Here is a 26,604-nt window from a genome sequence, read left to right as displayed (position 1 = left end):
TGCAGCAACATTCTCCGCATCAAGCTAAAAACGAACACAAAACCCACCCTATGCATCTGTGCACACTTCTTGCTCCTGAGCTCCAGTCCTTCTGAGCTTTCCCCTTCTCCAGCTGGATCAACCAGTGCTAAACATCCAACTTCCAGTTCTCTTTCCATACACTGAAATCCTAGAGGTGAAGAATCCTGTTAATCTTAGCACTGTTCCTTGTTACACATCGTATAAGTGGCAGATTTGTTCTGGCCAGACAGCAAGCACAGGGCCCTTGCTGCCTGATGCCCTGGTCCTGGTTTGAGGCAGAGTGGATGGCCCCTGATTTCACAGAGTACAGAGGCTGCCCACCTGCTTCAGCCACATTTGAAGAGTAGGGATGGGCCTTACCTTTACAGTGAGTCTTACACTTCTAATGCTTCAGAACATCATACATGAGCACCAGAAACTTACTGTTTGCTTGTGAGCTCTTCAGCTTCATGTTTTTCCTTACTAGGATTTCAAAATTAAATCATGGTACCAAGTCCCTGCTCAGTAGCATAGATAGTAATCACATGGGGAAAAAAATAAATACAAAAACTTCCTGCCTTGTTTTGAGCAAGAGGCAGAAGTTTTACATAAACTTACTCCTACACAAACCCCACTGAAAAAAATGTCATGTATTAACCTTGGTTTTCATGTCCGTTGAGTTTACATTATGTTTGCAGCAGACTTTGATTTGCTTAGTTTGGTAATGTTATTACTTCTCATTCAAGCAGTGATCCTAATACACGTCTAATCCCCAAGTCCAGTTCTTCGGCCCAGCAACATCATTGTTGTCTGAAATTGGGTTCAAGCCACTGTATAGTCAGTTTTAAGCTTGGAAACAGTAACAGGAAGACTTTGGGCAATGAATATGTGCCTAGCTCCTATAGCTAAGTCAAAATAAGAGCTTAGGTATGTTTTTCCCAATTTTATTTCAGTAATCAGACTCTTTGGCTTTTCACAAGCCACTGAACACAAATGTGGCCCCAGTGAAAGATGGAACTCCTTGGAGATGACAACACAGGTCTTCTCTAGCTGTTTCAGCAGTGGAGGCTATGTCTATACTGAATACAGCCCGTTGATACATACAGAAATTTCCATAAATAACTTATCAGGAAATTGGCCAATGACTACTTACAGGAACTAAAAATTTACTGGTATGTTAGAACCACTTGAAGGAGCTACTTCCATTTGAAAATTGGCTCTAATGAGAGAGAAATAAGCACAACACAGCAGTCTTTCAAATCTCAGTAAGTATAAGTGCACATGCATATATAATCAAAGTTATCACAGTTGTTTAGACAAAGATGACAAAATTCTAGCCCTTCAGTCACCCTTTCTTTTAACTAACGCCGTTAGTTATTGCTTATACACATCAAGGAAGATGAAGATATAAATCCTAACTTCTTTCAGTAGCCACCATGTAGCAAAGGTCATGTAAACCATTATACGCTCTTTAGAGTCAAAACCTTGACAGACTCCCTGAGAGTTTCCCATTACCAATCCTATTCAACTGGCATTTTTCAAGTATTGCCCTTGTAAGTATGTTTCTTTATCAACAGCAACATAGACATTAAGGCTGGTGCTGATAGCTTGTACCAGACCATTTGCAAAGAGATTAAAAGTGCATTAAATTATTCCCTTTCTTGTACAGCCTAGTCAAAGTATACTGCAATTACTACAACTGTTTACTTCTCAAAAGAGGAATGAGTAAGAGGAAATCAGATTGGCTCTATTTCTTCCTTTGCTTTTTTTTCAGTATTTCTATGATTTATTAGCATACCATTCTTTTGCTATTTTTTCCCCATGGTGAGAAAATAGGTGTCCATAAACACTCTATCAAACTCCCAGACTTGAGTTATGTCTAGCAAAGAGCAATTACAGATTGAAATACTGCCCCTTGCATTAAGTGAAATTTAGTCTACCTACCCTTTTACTTATCAATAGTCACACAATTGAATCAGTTGAGCATTCTCTCCAACCCCATGTGCAAAAACACTGTCAGCCTACCATCAGCATGGATATAGACATGTAGCTAGAAAGACTGTAATCATACAGGACAAAAACTACATTTGACAGAAAGATACTCCTAGATCTGTTGGAAAAATCAGTGCTGTTACAAAAAACCAACCCAACCTATTCCTGACAATACCACCACAGGTTTTATTTTATTCTTATCCTAATCAGAGGAACAAGCCTTAAAATATCCCAGGTCACCTCCTTCTTAAACCAAGGGAAAAACAGCAAGTACAGCAACATAGAACCAGCCCTCCGGGCTTCTCTAACTGCACTTGTCAGAGAGTGGTTATTTTTGCATAGCATTCAGGAAATCTGGGCTGCATCATGTTTCCAGCCAGCAAAGACGACCTCCCAGCCTTTCTTCTTCTTACCGCTGCTTCACACAGGACCTTCCTTCCCCTCCTGCAGCTGATTCTACCACCTGTCGCACTAAAGCTGGTACTCAGTCTCCACAAAGATGAAGGACACACTCAATAGAAATTGTGACATCAGACAAACAGCTACGTACATACATTGCATCAAGAGCATAAGGTGCAGGTACCCAAATGCAAACATAGATATTTGTCAACCATAATGCTCCTTACACCTTAAATTTCAAGTATTTTTTCTTCCTTGCTTACTGCTTATCACTAAGCACATCCAGTTACATACAATCTTTTTTTTCTCCCATCTAAGAGATGCTCTGCTCCTGCTGTTGCTGCCTACCCCTCTCCATTCCTAATGCTGCGATCATTTCCATGGCAACTAATTTGGATGTCACAAATAGAAAGCATGCAGGTTCAGGAGGTGAAAATGAGCCACACCGAGACAAACCATGAGTCTGATAAAAATCACATAGCTGTGCACCAGCAAATGCTGGAAAAAAACCAACAATTTTGTCAGTTTAAATCAAGTACTTGTTACATCATCAATTAAGTTTGCCATAATATGGGGTAGTATTTTGTCAGCTGAACCATGCTGTAGGCAGTGCAGCTACAATGTGAAACATATTGCATATGGAGCTCTCTTCCCACTGCAGGTTTAAATGAACAGAGAAAAACTCCCCCTAAAAATCAACAATGTTGAAGGAAACACACAGAAATATCCAGAAGCCTTGAAGATATTCAAAACTTGGTACAGAACAGGCATCTTTTTGTTTACTCTACTTTTCAGATATGTGATCTATGCTGATATCTCCCTGCCTTAAGGAGATAATGCATTATTTCACTCTGGGTCTATATTGCACTGTGGTCACTGAACTGTGCACTACTCTAATATATATATGTGTTTTTTTGTTTGTTTGTTTGTTTGTTTTTTTGGAGTGAAGGCCAGGAAGCATCACCAAGAATTCAAGCTGCATGTGATCACATCTCCAAAGTGATCCCATGCTCTTGGAAAACTCGTCAAGTTGAGCGGTTCAGTGCTCCATTTCATAAGAATGAATTCACAGAAACAAATTAAGCCTTAACCTTGCAGCCAGAAGGGAACTACACTTTGCTGTTAACAAAAGTACTGCTGGTGTAGCGAACAGGAATATATGCTTGATGGAAGCTCAAGGATTCTTCAGATTTAAAGATTTTACTACAAATCACAAATAACAGCCAGAACTGCAATGGTTCATAAGAGAAATCTTCTGCATCTTTCTTCTGCAGCAGACAGCTCAGAAATGCCTTCCCAGTGGCTTAACATGGCTAAGTCACTCCTACAGCATTAAGCTGGCATATTTAATTATCCACAGAACATGCTTTTGGCATACAGCCTAATTAGGCACTTGTGGACCACTTACCATGAGATTATTTTGAATCACAGAATCAGTTGGGAAAAAGCCTGGGTAGATAAGAGATTATGATTGACCAGAATCAGCGTGAGAGAACTAAACCCTGAATTAGTCATATGAACCTAATTCCTAAGATTTGTGGCTTCCTAAATTTATTATTAGATCAACATTCATTTACCGCAACCCATAAGAGTCAATCTAAGCAGGATACAAGAACTGAAGGGGAAGCCAGAAAACATTAAGTTCTGCTGCAGTTTGTCTTCTCGTTCCTGCTTGCCCACTGACAGCTGAGGAAGGAGAGCTAAATGCACAGGCTTTCTGTATTAAATCTGCACATTTGTTTGGTGTGACAGTGTGCCAAGAGGAAAAACACTAACCCAACAATGAAAAAGAGAAGAAGCGGCCAGGAAGGCCAAATGCCTCCAGGTGCACATCTGCTCTGGAGCACACAGGCCCACTTAGGGCTGGGCTGAGTGAACAGCATACTGCTAAAAAAAAAAAAAAAAAAAAAAAAAACAAAAAAAACCCCACAAAGCAAAAAAAAAAAGCAAAAAAAAAAAACACAACAGAAACAAGAAATCCCCTGAAGAAACTAAAAACAGAACAAGATGCACAACTCAAAGTCCAAGCCAACCAAAACAAAAATCCAACTTGTTTCATTCGACTCAGCTAAGTCATCTCTAATATGGAAACTTCAGAAATCAGTATAGTCTGTATCCAAATCCAGTATTAATTTCTTGAGGCCAAGGAGAACACTGTGTCATAAAGGCACAGAGGGTTGCACTGTGCTCTGAGAGAAGCATTTCCCAGCTCTCACCACCAAAATATGTTTTGCTCTGCTGTAATTTCCCTCACAAACCTGACATACGAGAAAGCTGCCACTTGGCACAAGAGCAGCAATGACATCAAGACACAGCATTTGACAGAACACATCACCAAAGTGAATCCATTTAACTCCAAATCTAACAGCTCGTTTAAAAGCATGAAGACAAATCTAATAAAAGGCTGAAAGGAAGTTAATTGAGAATCAGGGAGAGGAGGATTTGTCATCTCAAATTTGAAAAACATCTAGAGGAATATATTAACTTCTCATTTTGTATCAGACTTAGGAGCCTAATTTTCATTGTGGCACGGTGGAAGAATATGCTGACACAAACAAAAGCAGTGTAAGCTCACAGAAACATCACGTCTATTTAAAGCATAACATGTAAACTAGAGAGCAAGGGAACATGCTCTATGGGAAGTGCAGGCACCACACACATTTAAATACAGCAGCAATTAACGCCTAGGAACGGAAAAGAAAAACAAGTCTGGCAGCAAACTGATTCACTCAGTACTGAGAAGGAAGACAGCAAGTCTTTAATCTCCAAGTAGCTATGACTAAAACTCGTTATCTGACTTCATTCGTAAAGGAATGGAAAAATTTTCATCTTGTTCCTCTTAGTGAAAGCACCAGATCAGAGAGCAGCAAAACAACATCTTTAAACAGTTCACTTCCAAAGCTTGAGCTGAAATAAATTGGCAGAGTATTTCAGCTAATGGAAGAACTGGCTTTAAAATATTATTTTATTTCAGAAACATTTAAAATATAATTAAATGTTAAATTAATAGCACATTAAAGAATTTCAACTTGAGCTATTGAAGTAATGAAGCATCTGGAAGAAAATAACTGCTGAAACCTGCTGCAATGAATGAAAACTTAAACCAAGAAGAGGCCAGAGGCCATCCTGCAAGTTTGGCCTTCAGTTTCACTAAAAAGCTATTTTTTCAATTACTGGTTTTCAAATAAGGGTGTTTTGGGTTTTGTTTTTAAATTCTGATTGTCTGTAAATTAAAAAAAAAAATCTGGGGAAAGTTAGAATCCAAAGTAATAACTTTTTTTTTTTTTTTCCAAGTACAAGGCCTAGTAAAGGCTAATTTGTTTGCATCTGCTGCAAAGGACTATAGTATTGATGACATTTTGAAACAGGGACATCACCACAGCGTTATAGTTTTATAGCTGAGAAACCTCCCTTACCCACTATTCTGTCATCTCTCTAATTGTCATCCTGGACAATGTCATTTAAGTAAATAAAGGCATAAATGATTACGAATTCACGGTTGCTTCTTATGTATGAAATTGATATACAATTGAACTCTGATAATAATTTTAATATTAACTCCTCAGTATGTTTCAGGAGACCATAAAACCATTGTTTGCTTAATGGATTTCTCCAACACCTTTGAACTTTTGCCACTGACACGCACCACCTCAGGGAAGTCTCAAAGGCTTGTTTTGACTGCCTGGCTGATCATGCTGTCTTTCAGTTTTCAATTCAAGACAGTCTTAATGATTTTGATAAGCTGTCCCCAAGTAACAGATATAACCCATCTTACATTCTCTTCACATCACATATTTGAAAAAGAAAAAAAGAAAAGAAAGACGACTGAAAAGACAGTAACCAAAGAGAGCAGCTTCCCTGTAGTCTTCCATTTCAGCATGTTTCTGAATGTTGGAAGGCATGTGTATTCTGTCCCCTATACACATACCTTGCAGAAGCCTGGTAAGACCATCCCCTTTCATCTACACTGGTTGCACACAAAGTAATGCCTCCTATTTATTTCCATAGAAACTACAACAGGTACAAAGAGTACAATAGCATTACTTGCTAGAACAAATTCTCAGCTACAAAACACTGTTTTCAACATAGTCACCATCATCGACAATGCGTTTTTACCAGCAATAAACACGAGCCTCCATGCCACGCTCTCCAAAACCCGCACCAGCAGAGGTGACCCACCGTCATCCATCACTGCTGAAATGCACCACCCACCACCTCACTGTGATCAAATCTACTTTTCCATAAATGTTCAGCAAACATTGATGACTGCCAATAGGTCACTTTTTCTGCATGGACAAACTCAATTCCACACCTTTGCTTCATATGCACTTCCACGTCAGACATGATTCTGTTAGACTGCCCCTCCGCTGCCATCTGTTATACAGTAACAAAACAAAAGGGAATATTGTCAGGAAGATTTAACTTCTACTGCAATACCACTAACATCTACCTCTGATGTTGTGGGTCTACGTAAGATAATAAAAAGTATTATTTTCAGAGCAGCCCTTGTAGATCACGCTGACAACTCTCCAGCTCAAAGTATTTTCTTCTGAGTTGAATTCCATTTCAGGGCACTTCCTCTCAGCAAGCCTCCTTGCTTTTGAGGTCACATAAATTATGTTCAATTTCTATTTAAAGACAGATATGGTGTCTTTTCCCATTTAATTAATAAATTTGTGTACAGGCAATTGTACGTATTTTTTTTCCTTTAGCTCACAGATTATTTTCCCTGTAGAGAGCTTGAGCACTGCAGATGTGAAGACAGCACATAAAGCACAGGCCTCCTTAGTATTGCTCTTAATTCTGTGTATTTGTTCTAATGAGTATGACGTTTTGCAAGGCGTAGGAAACAACTTGATTGGTACATAGCCTAATTGCACATCTATATTCTGCTGTCTGGGAAATCTTGGTTTTGCATCTAACCCTTTGTTCATCTCCTTTGAGTCATTATATCCCATACTCTGAACCAAACGCACAAAAGCCCTAGTTGTAACCATACTCTGCTTTTTCTTCTGGTTGTGTCTGTGACCTCAACAGCAGTGAAAATAACCTCTAGTATTAACATAAATTATTTGTACTCTGTGTGCTTAAAATAGCCTCTTGACCAGTCAATAAATCATACCTGACAGAGAGAAGAAAAATTAAACTTAGAAGAAACCTGTGGAAATATCACACCTTCCTCTTTAAAGGCAGACAGTGCGCCAGGTTCAGTTTGAGGCTTCCAAGTAGGGCAATTAATACGTAAAACCAGAGTGGCTGAGCCAAGTGAAAGGTCAGATGTCCTTGAAAGACTATGATGAAAGAGGATGAGAAAAAAAAAAAGGGTTGGGGAGAGGGGGGAAGCCAGGTCAAATCCAGCAAAATATCACTGGAAAACAGCATGCAGAGCAGTGTGTAGAAGCCAAAGCCTGACAGCAGGCACAGCGCAGTCTAAGCATCACAAGGCAGGGGGCCATCCTGGCTGTTGCATTCTGAGACTTACTTTGGGAAATTTCAGCATAGCAGAAATAGATTTGCTTTTAGATTTGCTTTGATCTAATTAAAAAACAGCTTAAGAACAACTCCAGTGGCCTTGAGCAATCATAGTTCCACAAGCTAGGGGAGTGTAATACCATCTCACACTAGATCCTTTAATGAGACTGTTATAGCCTCTCTTCTGAATGAACAGGTGGAACAGACCATTTCAGCTTTTGAAATAGGCCAAGTTCTTCAGCTGATGCCTTAACTGCATTGCAGAGTAAATATTATCACATCAGGAGTCAGTGGACAGTCTTATGAGAGGTCTACAATGTCCATGTAGAAAGAAAGATTCATCACTGATCGTTGTTGGTAATTTCTCTGAAAAGGCTGTTGCAAAGACACAGTTTTTAACTACTTGATAGCTTGATGAAGACAGTGCTTTGGCTGAGCTCCCAGCTACTTTCTGTCCTGCAAAGTCTTAAGATGTACTACCATTTGATCGGCACTGGACAAAGGGTGGCTTCTCCCAAAAGGTAAGTTATAAGCTGGCACTCCAAGATGGAACAAGATGGAAAAAAAAGAAAAGCTCTAAGCTACTCAAAAGGCATAAAAATTATAGAACAAGCCAAAACAGAGCAAAGGGGCACAAACTGATTTCCCAGAAGCCCTAAAGCAAGGCCTGGAGACTTGTCAGAAAGTCAGAAAGTTAAGGCATGATCTGTAAATGACAATTAAATTTATTCAAAAGTGAAACATTTGTGTGAAAGCAATTACAAACAACACCTGTTTTGAAACCAGGTATGAGTTTTTCTTATTGAGAATGAACCAAAAAAATCAACCAATCATCCAACCAAAAAGCTCACAAGATAGTTTCTATTTCAAATCAGATGATGAGCCAATAAACAGATATGCATGTGGCATTTATAGCTCCATGTTTATTTACACATTATAACGCAGCACTTAAAATAGCAGTTACCACAAAATACATATAAGCAGAAAAATTTTCCAGGTTCAAGGACACGAATCTCGCAACCAAGACATAATTTTTCTCCCTAGAAATATGAAAAACTTGCATAAAAATATTTCACACTCTTCCATACATCTTTTTCTATATTTATTTTACTTTCACTTCTATATCTATTAGCATACTGTCTGTTCTACTATGTTATCTTCTATACTCAGGTACATGCTCCCAAATTCAATTTACCTGAAGAGCTGTAGTTCATCTTTCTTTATATTAAAGGCAAAATATTTATTTTTTTAATCTAAAGACATCACTAACTCTTCTCAAAACATACACATTAAGCAGAGGTTTCTTATCACAGAATAGTAAGGAAAGATTGTTCTATTAAGAGCATGATAGCCCTTCTATGCTATAAGCCCAAGCAGTATTTTAGTTAAGTACTGCCTCATGGAAGATCCCTGACCAGCTCTGTAGAAGATAACTTAGCTTCTGCTGAAGTTTTCATTCTAGGCATAACAGTGGGAAGCTCCATATCTTCATTTGATTTCACAGACTCCTTAGTGCTACAGTGCTGATTTTTCATGGCTTTTTCTGTTTTGTTTTGGTGTGGAGAATTATTTCATCCCTCTTTTTCATTGCATCAGAGGCAACTTCTCCATGAGCTTGATGACATACAAGTCAATTAAGAAATCTAGGCTGGTATTACACTCAAAGTACAGTAGTTTGGGTTAACATGATGTTTCTCTCCTAACAATAGATACTCCCACTCATCTCCAGATGCCCTTAATGCACTGCATGAAAGTTTACTCGGGAAAGGAGGAAAAGCCTTTAGCTGAACACATGCACATGAAAAGTCTTTCTGTCTTGTTGTGCTTGATATTCAGGAGCAGTAGGCAGATTACTGCACCCTCCTAGAGAAAGATGCAAACTGCAATTAGATCTTGCACGTGCACTGTGTATCCCTCAGCTTATCAGACAGATGCCTGTTCTTGTTTGGCATCTGATGCCATTTTGTTGTTATCTGCCAGAAGGTTTTTGAATGGTGAAGGAGCAACCAGTTCAAGGTTTATCACTGCCTGAACACTGGCTGTTAGTCATGAAGTCAGCAAACACATCTATCCCACAAGTCCAACCACTTAAATGGATTGATGAAGGGTTATACGCAACAGAAGTAATTTCAGGCACTGTTCTGAACCCTACCTGTGCTACCGTTGCAATATTCCCATGTCAAATTCCTTACTAGAAAGTGTTACAAAACTTGGGAACTATGGAGACTTCTTCCTACATACTCTGGTCACAACTTAGCCAAACAAGATGCTAAGTGTAATCCTGGCAATAAACATTGCTAAGCACAAGCAGTTACTCAGGGGCATGCTCTGTGTATGAGTATTATCTATCTCCTGCACATCTGCTCCTACATTAATTCATCATCACGATCCCTTTTGTCTCAAAGTATGCGTGGTTTGGAGATGACCTCTCCCAAAACACACTAGCAACAGTAGTCAAGAGCCACATGCAATTTTCTTTGACAGAATAGGCTGAGTCACAAGTTGCAAAGCCCTCCCAAACTGTAACAATGCCTGCTCTACCTTGCTTAATTCCCTAGATGCCTAAAATTTGCTGTGTAATTCCTTCTTCAGCTTTCATGTTCCCCATATGCAGTCTCTAAAGCAAGTAACAAGCAATTTCAGACCTTGCTGAAAAGACAGAGTAGTGACATGGATGGCCTCTGTGGGCTGCAGCTGGTAAGTGTTCCAAGACTGCTGGGGGAGAGACAACAGCCCTGCAATGAACTTGGAAATCATAGAATCATCAAGGTTGGAAAAGACCTTCAAGATCATCCAGTCCAACCGTTCACCTATTCCCAGTAGCTCCCACTAAACCATGTCCCTCAACACAACATCCAGCCTTTCCTTGAACGCCCCCAAGGTTGGTGACTCCACCACCTCCCTGGGCAGTCCATTCCAGTGCCTGACCACCCTTTTTGAAAAGTAATACTTCCTAATGTCCGGCCTGAATCTCCCCTGCCGCAGCTTGAAGCCATTCCCTCCGGTCCTATCACTAATGACACGAGAGAAGAGGCCATGATCCGCATGGGGCTGCTGTTCCCCATGCACCACCAGGTTGTGTGTCCCTCCTGAGCTCCTACAGTAGAGAATTCTACCCAACATTCCATAGAATAATAGAGATACAAGGATATGGATATACACCAAGGACTCCTGAAAAAGGACCATATGACTAGAGACTAGAAATAGAGATTACACATCCCACTATGTGAGTACGGATCAAGGACAATTTGGGGAGGAAGGATACACAATGTCAAATAGCACTGCTAATCTGAAGGTTCTTCTCCTTTCTGACTTCTCTGTCTATTTTTATATACCTATTTCTATTAGCTAGTGAGCTCACAGCACAGTTCATATAAAACTCATGTGGCTTGCAAGCAAGGACACAGTGCCTGCTGCTTCACGTAAACTGAAGGTCAATCTGCACTGAGGTGAAGCAGTGTGACACTGTTAATACACAGTATTTTTTAATTTTACCCTTAAGAGCACAACCAAAAAGACCCCACAAGCATCAAAATCAGTTAAAGTATATGAAAATTTCTAAAAATCCTTCATAACCTGCTTTCTCTTTTTTTTCCCCTTCAGCAAGGAAAAAAAAAAAAATATCAATAAATTACTGTCTCAGAATTAAAGAGACAAAGTACACTAAATCAGAGCAGGTGAGGAAAAAGAAGCAGAATAGTAGAAATAACTGAGAGCTTGCTGTCAACAGTAAATAAGAAGTTTCATTCTGAATTTAGCACAAGCAGCTGAACAGGACATTGTAGGAACTGTTGACTGCCCCAGAGCATCCTACCAATGAACCATACCATACTGATGCTATTCCCTTATTACACTCACTGATTCGGGACAATTTGGCCCAGTGACAACATGAAAGTACGTGGTCCACACCTGGGTAGTAGCCTCTTAAGCTTGTTTCTCCAAATGAAAGTGAACATGTACCAAAATCTCTTTGAACCAAACTAGTAGGAGGGAACTTGAAGACAAGCAGGGAGTGATGTGCAAAACTGCACTGCTGCTCAGGAACAAAGCACAGAGGCAGTGCCTCAGGCTGAACAAGCATGTAGTCTGAACACACCTGAGAAGTTCATACAAAGCCCACTATAGTTCCAGAGCTCTGTCTGCCAGCATCTTGTGTGTTCTGCAGCCACAGCCTGCTTTCCCTGAAATGTCACAGCACATTGGGATATTCTGGCCAGCCCTTCGTTGTTATCTCTTGAACAACACAACAGAGATAGAAGCTTCACAGCCCGATACTCTCTCTTTCCTCCCTATGTTTTGTTAATAACACTAATCTTACAGGACAAGGTATCCGTTCTCAAGCTGTTGTTTCTAGCTTTGATGTAGCATGGCATGACTTCAGCAGCTCTGGCACAGGTCACCATGCATTGCAAAACTGCTAGAGCAACCATGGGGTGGCCTGACTGAGGGAAACAAGGGCTGGAAATGATTTCACAGCAGGTACACAGCTACTCTGCCACTAATGTAACACATACCCCCATTCAAGTCATTTGGGGATCCAACTGACTGCTGAAGCAATGGAAGCTCGCTGAGATGGATAACAGCCATATAAATCACCTCACAATTTCAACACCAGTCCTACCCAGTCATTTACAGTTACTCTGTTTCCCATTATTTACCTTAAATGAGCAGCTGAGCACTGAGCCACTGAGTGTGGCTTCCAAGGTGAAAATACAAAGTAGAAGCACAAAGGGAAGCAGCAGCCTGGTTGAGCCCCTCACCCTCCAGAGTCACAACGGTCAATACCTTGCTTATTATGGGCTGCGTATTATCAACAGAAGTAACAAATCTGCAATCAGACTTGAAAGACTGGGAAACAACCTTGCTGAAGGATCAATGGCCTGTACTCCTGGCTCTGAAAGGGAAATACTTGCATATAATTCAATGATGAAATAGCAAAAAGACATTTGACATAGTAAAGTAAGAAGGAAAACAAAGTATTTGAAGAGAAGTGACAATCTGTTGCTGTATTTCACTTTCAGTTCACTCAATTTTTTACCTATCTGTTCACAAATGTTTGATATAAATGATATAATACACACTGCACTATGACATCTTTTTCTACTAGCTCTTCCATTAGCAACATCTGTATGATTCTTGTCAAGCTCTGATTCACAGTGACACCAAAACATACCCTTGGGAAAATCATACTCCTTATGCTAACCAATCACATCAAAGTATTGAATAATCTATCTAGAGCAGTTGGTCAGAAGCACTCTTTTGGACATTAAGGTAATACTAAGTGTTGAATCAGTTATGTCTTATGGCCTCCCTCTGGCACAGAGGCCATCCTCAGAACAAGTTGTGAGTACAGTTAAAGAAGCAGAAGTGACAGAGTCATACGGTTCTATAATTAACATATTTCCCTAAAATCTGAATTGGAATTCAACCATTCTATACTCATGTCACCTTTGCTACCTCAACTCAGCCTAGAGTAACAACATATCCATTTCTAACAGTGTCTGTCAGCTCTCATTATTCAGACTCAGAAGAACCTGCTGGCTTCCTGCAGCCTTACCTCAAACCAAGAATATGATGCCCTTCTAAAGGACAGGATCAAGTCATAGTAACTGCAGTTTGAAGGCTTTCTTGCCCCTTAGCATTTCGCTGTAAAAATGAGTCTATGAGAATTAAGAAGCTTAACTGAAAACATTTCTGAGGTCCTCTAATACGTGGAAGCAAAAATAAAGAAAGCGTTTCTAGATTATGAATATGATGCCAGTGACAGATTCAAGTTTCAGATGCAGTAATGCCTATGATTTAGAGCCTATTGCAGCAGTACAGCTGCACAAAAGCCAGCAAGACTTGGAAAGGCAGTCTTCATTCTGCAGGCTCTGAAGCCCAAGCTGAAAGAAAACTGTCCCTAGGACACAATGACAGTCAGTGGTGAAAATCAGATTAAAATTGAGCGCTCTCAGTCAGTGCCCAGCTTAGTCAACCACTTTGTCAGAAAAACACATGAGACTGCTTCACCAAATCTGTACAGCGGGACCGGCTGATTCAACATAGAAGCCTTTGCTTTGGGGATAATTGCAGAATTGCTTTGTTTTGTCTTCCTATGTAAATCTGCCATATGGGCCTCTGTTACGGTAATGAGAGAAAAAGTTGAGTTTGATAATTCTTAGTTTTAGAAAGAGATTAAAGTCTGGCAGCTGGCAAGTATGAAGCAAAGAAATTCAATCTAGCATGCCCAGCTGCACTGTGGAAGTAGGATGAGCCAAAACAGACACTCTGCAGGCAGGGAAAGCTTGCGCAGGAATTGCCAGAAGTGCTCAGGTACAGAATGACACATAAGATTAAGGAAGAAGAACAGAAAAATTAAAGAGGCCTTTTCAAAAGGTGGAAAAAGGCTGAGATACGAAGATAGCAGTAATGGCTCACATAAAGAAAATGAGGAGACATAAAAGAAGATCATCTTTGTAACTACGGATAGTCATTAGAAGTTTGCTAGCATGAGAGAACACCCCGCAGTTCTGCTCTCCAACCAATCTTCATAACCGTATACCCTGTGCAGTGCTTGGTGTAACTTTGAGTGGAGATATTTAAGAGTTCCAGAAAGGATGCAAGACTTCTGCAAGTAAAGATCCAACCAATCAGCAGGTAGTAAAGGTGGAAGGTCAATTTTGAGGACGATATTAAAAGTGGAAGACATACAAGATGTAGGATTGCCATGATAATAGTATAATACCTTTTTTAATACATGTACGTGAAGGATATGTATATACACATGTATACATGTAATATATTAAATGCATACACACACATATATAGACGTACTAAGTGTTCTTGCTTCAGTTTATTCTATAATCATACAGACCCAACTCCCATGTAGTCAATTCTAAATTACGGTACACTGGATAAAGTAAAATTAGATTTTTACCCTTGGAATAATTAGCTAAATCCTGCATTCACTTAAGCTGGGCCACAGTATGCAAATGTAGAACAACACCACAGTGCCCCACAGACAACAACGTACTATCAGAAAACAGTAGTTCTTAGTCCATTGCCAACCAAACCGGTTATTAAATTATAATTGAAACAGAGCAAGAGCTTCTAACCACAGGTAGAACACAGTGTGGAACAATCATCAATATTACTATAAATCAAGATAGCCAGCTAAGTGGGTAGACTATTTTTTTCCAAATGCTGTAAAGCTATGGAAGAACCTATACGAAGATTTTTTTCTTACATATTTCTTAGTTGTTAACTGGGAATTTATATTCTACTCTGTTTTTACAACAACCAAGACAACACTCAGTGCCGTATAGCTTGGGTAGGAGACACTCCTACGCTTTCAGAGTTCCAGACAGTGAAAAGTACAAAGCCAGGGGTCAACCTCCCAGGAAATCAGGCTTATAAAACCTATTGCTACTTTAAAAAACAGAAAATTATTTAAAATTAATTTACATAAAAATGAAATAATTGCTGGAACTGGAAATGTGGAAAGTACCTCAGAGAAGGCTGCTCTGAGAACGTTCATGCTCACACTCAAACTTTCAGATGAATCCTGCCATCCAGAAACAGCAAGATAAGTAAAGTGCGCGTGTACCAAATGCATACATGAACTCACTAACACTTAAGTATATACAGTTATATACATGGTATATCCCACATTCATAAAGAGAGATGTCAGAAATGTAGTACGAAAAATACAGAAGTCATTCCCCTCCCGCCTTCACTTTTTCAAAGTAAGTCTCTTTAAAAAATATATATGTAACATTCACTGATGCATTTGCAGCAGTTACTGTTGACAGAATTTGTCCCTCACTTCTTTCTTTTAAGTCATTCCTGAGACTGTTTCTAATGGTGTGCTTCACTGAATTTCACTTCGAGGTGTAATAACAGCTTTCCATCTATGATCCAAACTGTAAACTTTTTGCCCAAATGGAAAACAGAATTTTAGGCAATGAAAAGTTAAGGCAACAGTACATTCTAGCCTCAATCAACCATATAAATAAATAATTATTTTAAAAAGCCAGGACAAGCAAGAAAAGAAGTCCTCGGCTGTGCTCTATATGCGGGATCCAGAACCTCTGATATTTTACCCAGCTCATGAAGTTAGGCAAAAAATGATTCTTACCTCATGTGGGTTGTCCAGAAAGAAAAAAATAGCTCCTTCCTGATTTCAATAAACTCCAGGTCCCTTAAAGGAACTGGACATTTGGTTGCAACCAAGAAATTTCTTGTCCTCTGGAACTCCTTCAGGACCAGGAAGGTTGAGTATTGCTCCTCGCCCTAGAATAAGCCTTGTCCTGAAACGTGTGTTTTTCTTTAGGGAATCTGATACCTATTAAGGCACACACATAAAAGCTTAATGAGTAATACATCTCTAAAATCAACTAATGAATGTATCTAATTTTAGTCACTAGGCTGACAAAGTGAGCTGAAAAGTTTCTTTGATGAAATTATCAGTAATTGTTCTATCTACCGCTCTTTGTGGATGTGCTTCACTTTGTTGCAGAATAATCCATTATATTTACGGGAAGAAAGGACTGGTTCATTAAACAGCTAAGGAGGTGACAGTAATGAGTTGGATCTTCTTGCCTGTTAAACTGATCCACAGAAAATACCGTTGTCAAATCAAAATAGCAATTATAAAAGGAGAGCAATGAACGAGAGGAAATGCTAAGAACTGTAATGGCCTTCCAGAACAAAGCAACATTCTGCTTCTCTTAAACACTGGCCTAAGAATGATCCCCTCAGGCTTAGTTGCTATTGTATTATAATTTATCTGCTTGCAAGTAAAACCCCAAAAGAACAAAAGAATATTCTATTCTTGAGATGCACTTGTTGGAATTTAAACTGTTTCTCTATGAATATCTATTCACTTAAAAATCATAAAGAAGAAGAAAGCCACCATCTGAAAACTCTGTAAAATGTAGGTGAAGGTATTTCTCAAGACAAGCGAATTTGCTCAATCCAGTCTTTGAAGACAAAGCTTTCTCACTTTAGGAACTGTACCGGTTTGTGGGAAACATTCAGGTGCAAGCAGAAAAGAAGCAAAATCAATCTTGATGACACTCCTGAAATGCAAGCCTCTGGCTATAATCCAGTGCTCTAGCACTCCACCACTGACATGCCACTCTGCACTGTTCTGCAACTATTCAGACACAGCTGTTGTATAGATGAAGACATGGTCACAAAGAACCTGCTACCTTGTTGTAATACTATAATGGGATGATAATAGCAAGGAAGCAAAGTCTTCGGCTGCTGCAAATGAGTACAAGACCAAAAGCAACAAATAAAGAAATCAATGAAAAAAACTGCTTACCTTTGGAAGGCTTCAAGTTGACACGGATCTCCAGCAAAAAACCCTCACCTGCCCTGCCAACCCTTAAATGAGGTCTGTAAGGGGTGGATCCTGGCTCCAGTCCTTCTACTCACTCAGCTGCATTGCGTGCACCTGAGTTCCCATGGGTTGGCCTGCCTTCCCACCAGGTGCTCCATCACTGCTCCAGGCCATGATTTAGCATTTCCACTACACTTGTCTCATAATCACAAGAAACACATGAAATGATATTAGTCAGAGGGCTCAAAGAGTTTTCCCTAGGTATTTGATTTTGGAAGCACTGGTAGCAATTTCTCTGCAGGACCCCCTCTTCTGTTTGCTCTCTGTTAGCAGCAGCTGGAGAATTCTCTCCTGCATGCTGTGCTGCAATGTGTGTGAACAAACCACCTATTTCCCCAAAAATAAGTGTTCCAAAGTAAACTGCACTGGTAAACTGCTGGGTTCACGACCATGAAGTAGCACGTGACATGTAACTTTTGTAAACTGGTGTACAATACAGTCCCAGCAACTAGATTTTAGGCATAGACTGTATCTTCTACCCTCAGAACTTTGCTCAGTTGCTCAGTTCAGACCCAAAACAGTCCATACAAAATTGCAGTTCTCGTAACCTCTCAAAACTTCCAGTGTTACATTTGCTTCTAAAAAGTTAAAAAACATAATTTTTTTTTTTTTTTTTTTTTGTGGCAATGTAAAGCTTACAAGGATCTGGTGACTTCATTCTCTTTCAGGAGAGTTGTCAAGCACCTGTATTTGATTTGCTCCCAAACACAGTGGAAGCAGCAGAACAGGAGTTTGTCTTCAGACTTACACATTTCATCTTCCAGTCCTTCCAATCATATTCAAGTGCAACATGTAAATGAAAACGTTTGTTTAAGCGCCTTTCTTAAGAAAGATGAAATTAAAAATTTTCACTCAAAAAGACACAAAGCCTCTAATCCTCTCCACTAACACAGTGTTAGAATAAAGCTTAGTTAAACAAATGCAGTAATTTTCTTAATCAGTCAGCACTTCAGAAAGACAGATGCTTCTGTTTATGTCAGTCTGTTATCAAGTCCTTTGGTGTCTGAATAATCCTTACACCTATCCTGAAACTCCATTAACATACATTTCTTCTACATTGTTCTGCCTTCCGTGACAGATAGTGCAAGTATGTTTTGTTTGGTTGGTTTGCTTATCCATTTTGGCCTTGAAAATCACAGTATTCTGTGCATTTCCTGTATCTTTTTATTCATCAAAAATTAGGAATAATTACACTACATTTGAAAATCAGAAGCTGTGTAAGAACTAATTCTACAGTCTTCAAGCTCTCACAAGAAAACCATTTCTGTAACTGGATTTTATTCAAGAAATGCTGTCTGTTACACAGAGCTTTGTAGAGAAAACATGCAAACTGAATATTAACTCAATTGGTGGATCTCTGAAGGTTTTGAGCTTGAATATGCTCTTTGACTGTTGAAGGTAATTGCCAGCAATATATATATATATATATATATATTTCATCCCTCCCACTTTGTTCATTTTTTGTTGTTATTTTCATTATTTAACTGAGCATGGAGTCCCAGCGAAAATTACCGAGGAGTCAGGGGAAACTAAACGCAATTAAGCTCAGTTTAATAAAACTAGAATAGGTCAGATGGAAACAGAAAAGCTCCAACTTAAAGTCATGTTGCCGAGCTCATCGGTATTGACTAATAACATGCTTAAAGAGCGAAACAAGCCAGATCTTGTTCAGTACAGTGCAGATGACATAGGTATAAATCTCTTATTTATATGCCTGTGTCTGGTTAAACTAGTGAATTACTCCCAACCAGCAATCTGATTGACTGACAGCTTGGGGGTTTAGTTCCCATATTCCTTATTTGCATTTCGGTCAGTGTTGTTTGGGTACTAGATAGACCAAAGTGTCATTGCACCAGCTTCATGCAGGTTTAATGGCTTTCCTAGCTATGCTTTAATGCATTTTACAAAAAGTATTGTTGTGACTGTCAAAAACTTAACAAGACTTTGGAATTTTCCACAGCAATAGCAGTTATTCATTTTTAGACTGTGCACAGTGTACAAGTAAATGCCATTCTTTCAATTTTTATGGAGAGTTTTTCCATGCTGTTCTAGTATAAGCACAAATAAGCTGAAGAGCTTCATTAACAAGAATTTGAAAATTTTAATTTTGAGAACAGAGGATCCGTTCTCTGAGAACAGAGATTTTTTTTTCTGTTGTTTATAGAAAAGATTGTACAATGTCGTTATCAGCTTTTCTTGGCCAATCTCTCCAAAACAATTAAACCTTGAGAATAGCTTTCCAAATAAAATGTCAAGTAATTTCTTCTAGTAGTAAGTTATCAAAACACAGAACATGGGCTTCAGCTTATCAAACAGGCCGCTAAAAATATTAATCTTACAGCAAAGGGCTTTCAACTCTTGCTGCACCAACAGGCTTATGTCACAATTAACAGATAAAACTACTTAATATAGCTATTGATATCAGGTATAAGGAAATGGATTTTCCATGGCCAAAACATGCACAAATTCTGTTTTCCCTCCAGTTCTCAAGTAACTCCAGAAGCACTAATCACTGTCCTACTTCACATCCGTACATAGATGTATTTCACAAGATAACAAATTACTCTTGAAATAATTCAGCTTATGGTCTACTGAATATTTTAAATAAATTAGTTGTACTCTGCTGTAGAATCCAATGCAAACTTGATTGTCTCAAGAACAGTATATAACACCACAACATAAATATTTCAATATTTCTATAATCACAGTACAGATCACATTCTAAAAACATTGCTATTTAAGAGATGATATTAACACATGAGGTACCAATTGTTATGTGGCTTACTAACCTTCATACTATGTTTCTTAAGTTTACTGTGGTATTTCATAGAAATGGCTTTAAATATTTAATCTGGTTTCAGAATTCAGAAGTCATTAACAGTCATAAGATTTGACAAACAAGAGCTACAGTTCACAACTAGGCAAACATGTTTTAAAAGGACTACCCTTCAACACTAATAAAAATAAGAAAACAAATTACCAACTCCTGAACATTTCGTAATTATCTGTGGAAAAACAAAGCATTCATTAAGCTTTCAGGCAGTTGCCTGAGAAAGTGACAAATGAAAAATATGTAACTATCAGACAGCTTATCCCTCTACTTGATGTTTGCCAGCTTGACTTACAGGCAGAGCTCTTTTGAGGAGTTGTTTATGAGTTTAAAACAATTAAAAGAAAGTCAGAACTCACTCCCAAAATTTTAAGTAACTAAGTACTTTCTAAAGGAGATTGTCCTCCAGGTAAGCAGTGATTGCCACTTCCTTAGCAAATAACAGACTCCGTATAGTCCAGCTCTCCCACTGGAGCAGGTGCCCACCTGCAGGCTGGACATGCATGTGAACCAGTTCACCTGACTACTTCCAGGGACAAACCAGGTATGAACAATGAGAAATTCCACTAGAATTCTACCCCATAAGTAGTAGGCACACAAGCTATAGACAGTTGGGAGGAAGAATGTGTTGTTGTTGTTTTGAGAGAGAGTTAATTAAAGTGGGCAATTTTTCCTGCAGTCTAGCATGTGAATTTGTTCTATTTCTTGCTCTCCAGCATCCAACAGTGCACTGCCAATTGTCTTACAAGTATTCTATCTCATTTCTCATCCTCTGCTCCTCATTTATTGAGTTTCCACTAGTTTCCTAACTATAATATATCCTGCAGCACATTAGAGAATCTCCCTTCCTGTTCTCTTCATTTCACACTTGTCACCAGTAGCTTTCTGTTGTTTCTCTTATTAGTTTCATGACTTGTTAGTTACAGCCAAGACAATAAAAAAAGGCTTCTGTTTTAGTAAAGAGTTCTACCATCGAAACTGAGGTCATTGGTGATGTTTTAAATTTCACAGCTTACACAGAAGAAAATGCATCTCCTAGCACAACTGTAGACTTAATATATCCTTTCCAGAGTACTCAAGTCCAAGTCATTTCAGGGCCAAATAGATGAATTTGCTTTTCCAATAAGACGCAAAGGTACACACTTGATTTTGAAGGTTTGTCCATGTTGTTCAGAGATGACAAATATCATAAGCTTGAAACTTAAATGCCTAAGTTCCTCAAAAAACAAATCGAGCTTGCAGGGGACAAGAATCAGTATTATAATCAGAAACTCACCTCTTTCTCTTAACAAAATAAGAAAATTTAGACTCCTACTAAACAACATTTGACATCTAAAGTTAGAAGGCATGGATATCTGCTGAAGCTCCAAGTAAAGGGATGACTGTTGAGGGATAGGTGGAGAGAGATAATAAGGTGCAATTTTATTTGAATCTTATTTATTCTGCTTTCATCCTGCCTTGAGCAGTAAATGCTTTTGATTAGCTCCACAGCAAAGGTTATCTACTATTTTCTTAACATGAAGACCCAGTAAGATTTTGAAGTTAATACTAACTCATGCTTCCATTCCTTGCTCTTTGCTCATGCATCAGATCCAAGTCATCAAGTGAGCTGGGAACACAAAAGAAATAGAAGGAAAACCCACCTCCTGCTTACAGGGCTCATCCAGAGATGTTGTGGAAACTACATCTTTGGAGACTTTGAGGTCCAACTACAGAAAGCTACATTTGCCTTCATCTAGTGTTGAAAATAGCCCGGCTTTCACTGGGAGGTTAGACTACAAGTTTCCATAGGTATTTGGAGGAAGATTGTGTTTCTAGGACTCTTTCAAGTTAAGGGAGAGGGACAGGTGAGGAAGAGTGGAATGACATTACCCTCAAAACCTCCACAGCATATACGGGAGTCTTAGACTGAATGCATTAATGCTTAATACGTGGATGAGTACAAAGATCACCATAGCTCTGAAGAGATATCAGCCTAAAATTCTCCAGATAATTTTAACATGCTTTGGTTTTAATTGATACTTTTTCAGAAAACTTTTTAGAAAAATACGAGCACAAATAAGTTTTTATAGCTCAAGTTAGCTGAATGTTAAAATAACCTTGCTTATTTTTTAGATCTTTAAAAGGACTATAGTGTCTGCAGGAGGGAAAACCTTGTTACTGATGTCTACAATCCCTACAAAGGAAAAAAAGAAAAATCACTGAGCATCATGAATAGCAAAGTTTTCCTGTGATCTTCCTTGAAAAGGGTTTAAATGAAAGAACCCTTGGCTAATAGAAAAGCCTGTTCTGATGCACACAGAGGCTCAGGCAAAGCTCAGAGCCTTAAACACCACCTGAGGTAACAAACAGAAGTCTTAAAAATATTCTTAGTCTCTCACAACAGATTTTTGTGGAGGACAGAAAAAAAAAGCACCAGGTTGAAGCACAGCTGCCTTGGTTTTAGCAGAAGCATGGTTCTGCACTGCATTGCACTAAGACACCCTCTTTTCCTGCAAAGGTAGAACACCGCACTCCCCTAAAAGCAATCTGCTATACCTCCACATTACTTAGAGGTTTTCTTTTTAATGCTATTTAAAGAATCAAATCCCTCTGCAGAGCCTGATGCAGTAGCTTATTACTACAAGCTTCAGATTCAATCTCTTCTTTTATCAGATTCGCAGGGTATAAGAGAGGAGGCTGAATTTCAGTTTCAATGGCTTGAAAAGGCTACACTCAATTTTATTTCAGTAAGAGTTCTCTAGAGAAACTGGCCATCTTGTGAGGACAAAGGAAAGAAAAGCAAACAGATGCACATAACTCAGTGGTACAATAAATTTCAAGGAGCTTCATATCCATTTCAGTCTCCTCTGAAAACGCTGATACTCAGCACTTGGCTTCTGAAAACTGAAAGTGAGTTCCAGCCAGCCATATTTTCTGCCAAAGATAGCACTGGGACCTGATATGTCATCAGAGGTCAGATTCTTTGTCACTCCCCATCTTCCTTTGATGATACTACCATCAGAACATGTGGTTAGCCATCTGGAGCTAGGTGACTTGTTCCAGGAACTTGGTAACAGTCTTTAAGTCCCTGAATACGGTTACAATGTCCACAGATTAGAAGAATCTTCCAGATGTCCAACTCCTACCCAACCCTTTTCTCCATGCAAGTAGAGGATACAAGCCTAGAACTAACAGTTGCCTCAGTAATGATTCTAGCATCCTCTGGTAGTTATGGAGAGAAGTCCAGCTGTTAGCACGGGTCAGCAACATGAGTGCATGAGTAGACTCTGAAAGCTTTCCCACAGAGTTCTAGCTACCTTTCTTTAAGGTTGCTACCATTCTGGCACCAGCAGTGTAACCTTGGATCAGGCTGCTGCCAAAATTGATAAGTTCTCAGAAAGAGCTGTGTCAGAAACACTTGTGAGAGGTCACATCTGGGGTGACTATGTGCGTGTGTGTCTTCTGCTTGGCTCATGAGATGCATTTAAGTTCAGCTCCTTGCCTCGCTGTTTCAATGTGAACCTCACTGCTGTTACCTCTGTCCCTCCCAACTCCAGGCACTATTCCCCTCAAGATCCTTTGCAGACCTGTTGCCAATTTTTTTTACCTCACTGCATTTGCTGGCTCTGGCTGCCTCAGAACAGAAAAATAAGTAACGGGACTGGAAGAGCTTACCTTCCTGTCTCCCAAACAAGCGTAGAAAGGAACAAAAGTGTCCTGATACACCAATACCAGGGTCTTTTACAAACAGAAACCCTGGAAGAAAAACTACTTCCACAGCAAAAGTAATGAGGGATACAGAATGAGGAATTAAATCATCTCTAAAGTACATGAAAGATTGATGGCTTCACTGTTTGGCATCAGACGAAGACCATCAGGAAAACACTGAGTGCAAGAGAATGTTTTCATCATACCTTCCATTGTCAGAAAAGCATTCAGCAAAGTAGGGAGCAAATGAAAGATCAGTAAACCTTTTACATCTGAGTTGAAGCACAGAGGTTCATTAATACTCTCCTCATACAGCATTTGTCTAAAAAAAAAAAAAGTCTCTATGACATTATCCCTAAAAGGTATAAAATCACATGCATTAAACTACATGATTTAGGGAAGGTTGAATTTGTCATGGTTTTTCATTATCTTTGACATTTTCAGCCATGCACTTTTCATATGATACATCTCTAAGACTTCAAGAAATTCTCATGACACGCATTCCACCTTTGCACATAGTGCAGATGTGTCTGAACTGTGCTTACTGTAATAGGAAAGGAAGTTCCCTATTGCAGCATCACAAGTCTTGACTCTAGGTGCAACACTCCTGTTTTATCGTAAGACTCCTAAGCACACATCAGATATTTTAAAACTTATTTCAGTCTTGAGCAGCTTCTGCAGCGTACTCAGGCACGCAAGTTTTGCAGAACCCATGTGATCTGACTGCGAAGTGAGCTTTTGATTAATCAGGCCTAAGGTTTTAATAACGGAACAGCAGGTGGGGTAACAAGAAATTAAAGCTCTTTGCAGTCTCGGAGTAATGCAGTCATAGATATAAAAAAATTGAAAACGTCTTGTATGCATTTCTGAAAAATACCGACTGCGTACCAAGGTGTACTAAGTACTGCTGTCACCAGAAGAGGGCGGTATTTCTACAGACTGGTAAGTACAGCCCTACCTTTCCCTTTGGAAACAGCCTCTGCTGTTGTAGAAGCAATTTTTGGAAACTGTCTCCTTCTGTAGTGGTAGTTTTGTTCAGAGGCTGTACACCCACTCTGACCAGCTGTCAAACTTCAGGCATTTGGCATTTCTCCCACTTGAAGAAAGCATCTGTAACAATATGGTAATAAGAGTCCTGTCACAGCCTTACTCCTTGAGTGATCACCTCTTGTTTCCTTGAACATTTCTGAGTCAGTCCCATCCTTTCAATTAGTAACAGGTCAACATTTTGAATTACAAGTTCTTTATTATTATTACTATTATTGTTTTTAAAGTAGATGTCTCCATATATTTCAGAGATTTAAAAGAAAATATTTAAAAGATCAATCCAAATCTATTCTCATTATTCTGCATAGTATTCTGCTTAAAATGTCACCAGATTTCCATAGTATGACAGTACTTGAGTAATTTTCAATGAGAACAGAATCTGTCCAGGACTTGCACTGAAGTTCCAAAGTTTTCAAAACACTTTTTGCTTCCTTGCTAAATGGAAGCTTGTATTTCAATTGGTGGTTGCAGAAGAACCTCCAGACTTTAACAGTTGCACCACATACTCTGGTGCTGTAATTTGTTCTTAGAATTTGTTCTCTTCTCCCTTTCTTCATTATTCATGGTGTCCTAATCTTGATGTCTGTGCCGTTAATTTATATTTTAATGTATAAATACCAATTCCCTATATATGTATTTATGAAATATTTAAGTTTCAATAAAAAATACTATACAAAACCAAACCAACCTATTCTATCAGCTATTATTTGTATCCACAGAAGTGCCGAAGATCACATATATCAACTCATTACTTTCAACATTCTGTACTCAGGGAAATGAACAGAAACCTTTGCTGTTGTAAACATACTGCTGTACAAGACTGACTTTCATGAAAGTTGAAATGCTTGAACATCAGACAGATACACTTATTTCAAAAGCAGCTCAAAAACACATCATTTATTTCCTGGGGGAACTGAGTGGTAAGAAATTTTATTGGAACAGAGGCAGTAATTTAGTATTTGTAAAAAGCTAAGCAGGCCAACATAACTTCTTGAAAGTGTCATGAGATGGCAGATAAGAAGGATTAGACATTCAGTTCTGTACACTTCATATGAATCAGCTGCTCCCACGGAGAAGAAAAGTGGAGAGAAAGCCCAAGTGCTCTTTCCAGCATCCACAGAAACCCATACCAGTGTGTCACTGCTCAATCTCAAACCCTATTAGAGCAACAAAAAAAACTGAATCAGAGAAAAAGAACAAAGCAGAGGAACCTTCAAAGGAGACCATGATCATTTTTCTCAAAAAACAATCAATACAACCCACAAACATTCAGGAATCAGAGGTTGATTGCTTCATACATTTACGTGATTTTACATACTGAGACTGAATTGCATGAAGCTGATGACTGATGACAGTTTGTCAATGCTCTAGACTTCCTGCAAAGAGCAATGGGAAGCAAGAGAGTGGTCATCATAGCAGGACATTACTTTCACAGTGTGAAATATTACAGACTATCTGTATTAGGAAGACAGTCTGTTTCTAAGAACTCTCTCTTACAAGATGGGAAGGGATTGAATCTTTATTGTTATGATGGCTTGAAATATTCTTCCAACTATTAGAAGTTACTGTGTATGACTGATCAGGGCACACACACACACACACACACAAAATCATGCCATCTCTTAAGACACTTAAGTTCTACTGCAATCCAAATGTTCTCCTGTAGGTAGATGTTTAGACACATTTAGTATCCATAACGTCCCACCAACATCCTGGTTTGTCTCTCTTCCCATTTTATCGCATGACCAGCACAACGAAACCACATGGAGCACTTCAAACAGCATGA

General features: G+C 39.0%; 1 long non-coding RNA gene across 3 annotated transcripts in view; it reads right to left on the bottom strand.

The window, feature by feature from the left end:
* The window catches only part of LOC125693816 (uncharacterized), an 87,247-nt gene extending 69,974 nt beyond the window's left edge, over positions 1-17,273 (bottom strand). For all 3 annotated transcript variants that reach the window (XR_007377264.1, XR_007377263.1, XR_007377262.1), the window contains exons 1-2: positions 17,174-17,273; positions 15,983-16,189 (exon numbers count right to left, since the gene is read on the bottom strand). This is a non-coding gene — a long non-coding RNA (uncharacterized LOC125693816). The remainder of the gene's footprint in view (positions 1-15,982; positions 16,190-17,173) is intronic.
* Between the last annotated feature and the right edge of the window lie 9,331 nt (positions 17,274-26,604).

Source organism: Lagopus muta, chromosome 5 (genome assembly GCF_023343835.1).
Source record: "Lagopus muta isolate bLagMut1 chromosome 5, bLagMut1 primary, whole genome shotgun sequence".
NCBI classification, from domain to species: domain Eukaryota; kingdom Metazoa; phylum Chordata; class Aves; order Galliformes; family Phasianidae; genus Lagopus; species Lagopus muta.
Note: the sequence above shows the minus strand (reverse complement) of the source record. Positions and strands in the feature narration are given on the sequence as shown.